Source organism: Zonotrichia leucophrys, chromosome Z, assembly GCF_028769735.1.
Source record: "Zonotrichia leucophrys gambelii isolate GWCS_2022_RI chromosome Z, RI_Zleu_2.0, whole genome shotgun sequence".
In the NCBI taxonomy this organism is placed as follows: Eukaryota; Metazoa; Chordata; class Aves; order Passeriformes; family Passerellidae; genus Zonotrichia; species Zonotrichia leucophrys.
Window position 1 is genome coordinate 42,282,696 of NC_088200.1, and position 6,223 is coordinate 42,288,918.

At 37.2% G+C, this 6,223-nt stretch overlaps 1 long non-coding RNA gene across 1 annotated transcript; it reads left to right on the forward strand.

Annotated features, from left to right (window-relative positions):
• Positions 1-4,469: 4,469 nt before the first annotated feature.
• Positions 4,470-5,292, forward strand: LOC135460060 (uncharacterized). Its single transcript, XR_010443152.1, has 3 exons — positions 4,470-4,550; positions 4,734-4,869; positions 4,989-5,292. It is a non-coding gene; the product is annotated as an uncharacterized LOC135460060 (long non-coding RNA).
• Positions 5,293-6,223: the final 931 nt, after the last annotated feature.

The window sequence follows — 6,223 nt, forward strand, 5'->3', positions numbered from 1 at the left end:
TGGAAGTTCACATTTAGGTAAAAGATTGTCATTATCAAAGGTTGATTTTTCCTCTAATTTCATGCCAGTTTTCACTGAATTGCTTTATCTCTGCTCTTATATCATGTTCTGCTTTTTTGTACGCCCTGAGTTTTTCATAAGCTGTTAAATAGATCCAATAATATGGCAGTTCTATGTAATTTCCCATTTACCATATACATGGTGGATCCATCATTTTAGTCATCATATTACAGAATTTAGCCTGATCAGAGTATTCTTGTAGCTTTCGCCAAAAATATTCATATGCTCTCCAACAGTATTTTATGAATCATGTAACATACATGCTCTAAGTTTCTTTTTTCAGACCATTGTATTTGCATGCTATGCAATCTAAAAAACTGCATGAAAATGAAGATTCTATCACCATCCAAAACACAGATTCTGGACAATGTTTTTTAATTGTGATTAATTTTTAATCAAGTGAATCAAGTAAAATAAAATAAAAATACTAAAAATTAAGGAATTTTTCAATACTATAGAATATAGTGAGGAAAGCAAAGCAGATGTGTTTTCTGAAGATTTTCAGGACACAGACTTCTTATGGATTTGTTTTTGTTGTTGTTGTTGTTTTAATTTATAAGATTGTTTTATCAAAGGCTTCTTCAAAGGCTATATTTCTTCCAATGTCTAAGGAACAAATAAGCACTCCTTGCATACATATTTTTGTCTGCAAAAGGATGACGCTGAAGACTAGATAAGTGTGGAAGATAGTCTAACAGAGCCATGTTTTTAAAAATTGATGGTCAAAAACAATGTCAAATGGTATTTCTAAAAGCAACTTGCTTTTCCAGCAAATATTTTTCACTTAATTTTTGTACTGATTCTAGACTTCTGCTGTTCCACACTTGCAGATCTACCATGTAGTATAAGTTTCAAAAAAGCTCTATAAAGTAGGCATGAATGTCTCCCTGTTTCTTAAAATATTGCAGTGATCTCCAGTCTTGGTCTACCAAAATATTTGTTTACAAACAAGTCACATTGAGCACAAAGACATGGCAAATGAATCAAACAAATGCAAAAGTAATTATTCTTTAGAAAGATAATACCTTATTTTGTACGCATCTTCTTACTTTCCTTCAGCTAGAAGGATACAAACTTGATGAACACTTTTTAGAAATGTGCTTTATAACACACTGAGAACTTGTTTGGTCTGATAACAAAAGATCAAAAAGCACAGACAACAATGCAATTGCAAGTTTAACAATGGCATGGCAAAACTTTTTACCCACACATAAATATAAATGCGGCAATGGGAGAGGATATTTTTTTCTAATGCAAAATTCTTAGTGAAGCACTGTATTATTTTCTTAGAGTGTTAATGGTTATCTTTCTTAAAGCTCCTCTTTTGTGAGGCTTTTGAATCTCACTGAACTCCTACGGCACTTAGAACACACTCCTTGCTTTTTTGCACATCCCAGTACTGCTGAATCCACAAAACAGGAATCAAATGAAAAATCACAATACCAAGATGCTTATTCAGGTTTTGTTACTAAACTGACTGGAAGGTTTATGAACAAACATGTTCAAAAGTGAATATAAATAATGAATATTCTCAGGGTAGCTCAGTATATCTCATCTCCAGATTTGGGCGTCTATGTCCTCTCAGACATATTTATTTTAATTTTAGAAGTCCACTCACTTCAAATATTTTTCTTAGCAAGAGGAACACATAAATCCCAACACCTTTCATCATATATGCTGCTCTCCATGTTTTTTTCTCAGATCACTGAATGACTAACTACTAGTTTCCACAGAGGTTTAATAAGTATGGGTTATGACTGTATACTGTTAAAGTAGGAGTAGAATGGGTTTTCAATTGAAAAAAAAGTATTTGAGTAACTAATATCTTACTCATCTTTAGATTTTTTTTTTTCACTTTTCCAGGAAGAATTCTTATACCTTTTTGCATGAAAAATAATTCTGCACTTGAACGTGCAGCTGTTGTTCATCTGGGCAGTCTTGTTTCTGATACTCAGGAGAGACCTGCCACAGATCATCAGCTGTGTAAAGCCCTGAGGGGCCACATATGCCAAAAAGAGAAAATGTAATTGCAATTCATATGGGACTGTGAAGTGCTAGTATAAAAGGTCACAGCACATCGTCATTTATTCCTCAGTAGCTGAAGTCTGGAAGGAGAAATCTCTGTAGAAATGTAGAAACGGTTATACCCTAAAACAATAAGAGAAGAATACGAGAGGTCACAGTAGAAGGATCTCAGAGGTGCAAGAAAGGAAGACTGTGTAGGAACTTAATTATCATTCACCATTACTGAAGAGGTCTTCTAAAACCCCTGAGGAAAAGTCTGCTCAAACACAGATGTCCAAGATACTGTCTAATTTATTGTGCAATAGGGTCCAAAATAATTTCTGTTAGGGAAGTCTCCACATCCATTTATGCTAGGGCAAATTGCCAGGTAAAATTGCACAAGAAACAGCAGGAAACTTCCACTCTATTTAACTCACCTTTTATGATGATAAACTCTTTTATACATCTTTCTTTGCTCTCATTCACCTTTTCAGCAGTTTCTTCCACTTCATACCTGGAGATATTGAAAGCAAACAGACTCAGAAACCATTAGATGGTCTGTTTTTAATTTTGGGGATGTGTCATTTCTTCTGGATGGAAGCGCACAAATCTTAAGGGGTCTGGAGTGCCATGAGATTGTCAGACATCAGCCTGCTTTTCAAGCTCAGAAATCATTTAACAGATTACATTTCAGACAATGAAGTTACATACAGTTAAAAAAGACTGGAAATACATATAGCTTTTACCTTTTGTAATGGAAAATGAATCAGATTGATTTTAATGGGTCAGAGGATGCGTAAAGCACCCTGCCAAAAAAAAAAAAAAAAAAGGAAAAGTTTGAAGGAGGTAGAAAAAGATTAAATTAAGGAAAAGACATTATATTCTAAAGTTTATCCTACTTTTTTTAGTTGCATATTGTCAGCAGTTGGATTAAAATAGATTTTAGAGCATCTGTTTTCTGAAAATATTGTTTTAAACCTGCATGTGTGCAGAAGCATTAACAGGAGTTACAGGAATGAGACAATCCTAGGAGAAAGTAATAAAAAGGTTTGCCTCAATGCAATATTTAAAAGCTGGAACAGGCCATTTCTCCCCTACAAGGCAATTAATTGATTATTGCCCTGTTGCAATCAAAACTTACATTTGCTGTCTACCTCAGCTTTCGAATGCCAAGATAAATGGGGAATAGAAACTACAGAAATGTCATTACCCCTTCCGGTCCTACACATGCAGTGTGAAACATTTTAAGTGCATCCTTTGAAGGTATTATGAAGGTTTTCTTGATACTTTTCAAACTACTTTTTCTGGGGCTCTGCCATCACATTACAAACTTTTATAAAAGTGTCAGGAATAATTCAGACCTTTCAAAATTTAGTGGAATATCTGGACTTTTCTGTGTGACTCAGCCACTTAAAAGTTTGTTTTCACATTCACAAGGGCTAGAACCTCTTCTTTGCCAAAACAAAACCAAAACCTGTAATACCTATGCTTTCATACCAACTTTTAAGTACTATGTTTTTCAGTATAGTTTTTTCTTAACCCTGTTCTGAATCTGACAATGATAATATTATCAACAAGAGCAACTGTTAAAGATATACATATTCCCACATATAACCTTTTTCCACATGTGACATCAACAAATACCACCAAAACCACAAATATGAATTTGAACTTCTGACCATGAGAGAAGAAGAAAATATTATGAAATATAAAGCTGCCTTTGCATGCCAAAACCTATCTCAAATTCTCCTATACATCTGACTAAATGACTAAATTGATTCAACTACTTCATAATGCTACTTTATAGATACTGAGAGTGTTTGTTGAAAGCAAAACAATTTACTGCGGTGTTGACATAGGACTGCATTTATGTAAGCAGTCAAAGCAGACAAGACAATCTATCACTATGGGTGGCAACAGGAGTCTCTGTTGTAAGGGTTCTTGAGATGGCATCTTTAACATCTGCCCCACAGACCACTCCTCTACAGTTTCTACAATCAAGCTGCCCCTGGTTTTACAGGTCCCTACCAGCACAAATATAAAACAAGACCATAGTAGAGGAACATATACACAACTCAGGCTGATGGAAACCAGTTCAATCTTCCTCTAGTTGTCCTGCATATGAGGTCAGACTAGATTAATATAACAACCTAAAATTTTCTGGCTTGTTTTAAATTAGGCTCTACTGTCTAACTGTAATCTGGATGATCCAATCTGATTCTCTCTTGTTTCAGCACCTGCACAGTGTTGCTCTGTAGGGGGATACAGTATGAAGGTGGTACAGAATGTAATCTTATCCCCGAAAGACTTGCAGCTGAATCAATTACTAAAATTAGGAGCAGGCCTGATCTTAACAGGCCACACTTGTAGCCAACAAGAACAGTGGCATAAAAGAGTGGATTGGTGGGAACTGAAGTCAGATGATTACTGCAAGGACCAGGAACAGTCAGTGCATAGAGGAGGTGCCTATGAGAAACATTGAGGAGGTATGAAACTCTAAGGATATGAAATCCTTGCACTATAATGATAGCAGAACTCTTTATATATAAGACAACATTTCTCAGGTTTTCCCCATACCCTACCATGAACAGACTGGCTGGTGCCTCTTCAGTTGCCTGATGGTGCCAAAGACCTGCTGTTAGGTTCCCCTAAAGCCTTCTCTTCTCCAGGCTAAATGGTCCCTAGTCTGTAGAAACCTGCTACCTTCACAGAGCTGTTGTCGGCCTTTGCTCCCAGGACGCACCACAGGCTCCTCCTATCCACCATATCCTACAAGCCAGTTACAGAAGAGCTCTTTATCAGCTGGTGAGTCTCCACCAGGTACAGTTATAAAGGGATCTGTTCCTTCCCAGGTGTATGACTTAGCATTTAACTTTGTTGAATATAGTTAATTTCCTGTCAATCTATTCCTCCAACTTCTCCAGGTCCCTCTGGACAAAACTGATATCCCTTGTCTGCTGTTTATGGAGCACCTTATATGCAAGCATTCCATAAACTCCTCCATGTTAACAATCAAGGTACTAAGCAGGGTCAGTCCACGTCCTGCCCCACTTGTTACCAGCAACCTGGTAGAGTGCAACTCATTTCAACTCAACCTGCTGAGCCTAACAATCAAATGAGTTTCATACAAATCTGACTCAGACTGTATCAATGTAACTTGGATAAAGCATTGTGGAAGACTGTCAAAAGCCTTGCTGAAGTAAAGGACACCCATTTCACTCTTGATGATCAAAAGTCTGGTTATTTTTTCACATAAGGAAATCCAATACCTTTGATAAATCAAGGTTAACAATCACAGGCACAGAAACGGCTTTTAGTAAGAGTCATTCTGTGACCTACCTATCCTGGATTAAACTCAATCAGGTCTTTTTGGTAAGGAAAAAGAAGTGCCCTTCCCTGTGGAAATAGTATGGCTTTCTCTATGGCTGAGAGAACCAATAACCAGCTAGAATCGCCCTACAAATCCATATATTTAAGAAAAGAAGCACAGCCAAAGCTCTGTCTTGTTTCTGGATTTGAAATGGTGGCTGGGCAGGGTAGGGGTGGCTGTGGGGCTGTCTTGGTTTAGGGCAAATCTTGGAGAGAATTTTCAAAGGGGCTCTTCTAGGAAAGCAGATTCAATTCGCCTTTCTCTTTGGTTTGGGAGAAAATATTTCTTTAGAGAAAAGTGGGAAAAAATCTGTTTATAACAATAAAACTAAAACTTTATTAAACAATAAAACCTCTTGTTGCTCTAAAAGAGATGACAAACTCAGAAAGTCCTCTCTCTGGGTTGTAGCTTAGCTTACTCAGTCTTTTATTAGTCTTTCTGGTGCTGGAACTGCCATGGCCCAGGCCTGGCCTGGTGGGCCACAGGTGTGGGCCGCTGGTGCTCTTTTGGTGTTCTGTTTAGAGCAGGTTTAAACAGGTTTAAAGAAAAGGGGGAAAAAAACAGTCTAGCTGAGGAACTTTGCCTCAGCTAGCTAAAATTAATTAAAACAAGGGAGATCTCTGTCCTGCAGTCTGTCCATCCACAGGCAGCACAGTCCACGCAAAGAAATGTGGAGGACTGAGTGCAGTGTCTGAAAACAAACTGGGGGCTTCTTCTCTCCCCCTTTCACTTTCTGAAACAAGTCTTAAAGGTGCAAAAATTATTATTCAGCATAAACAGAACAAGATG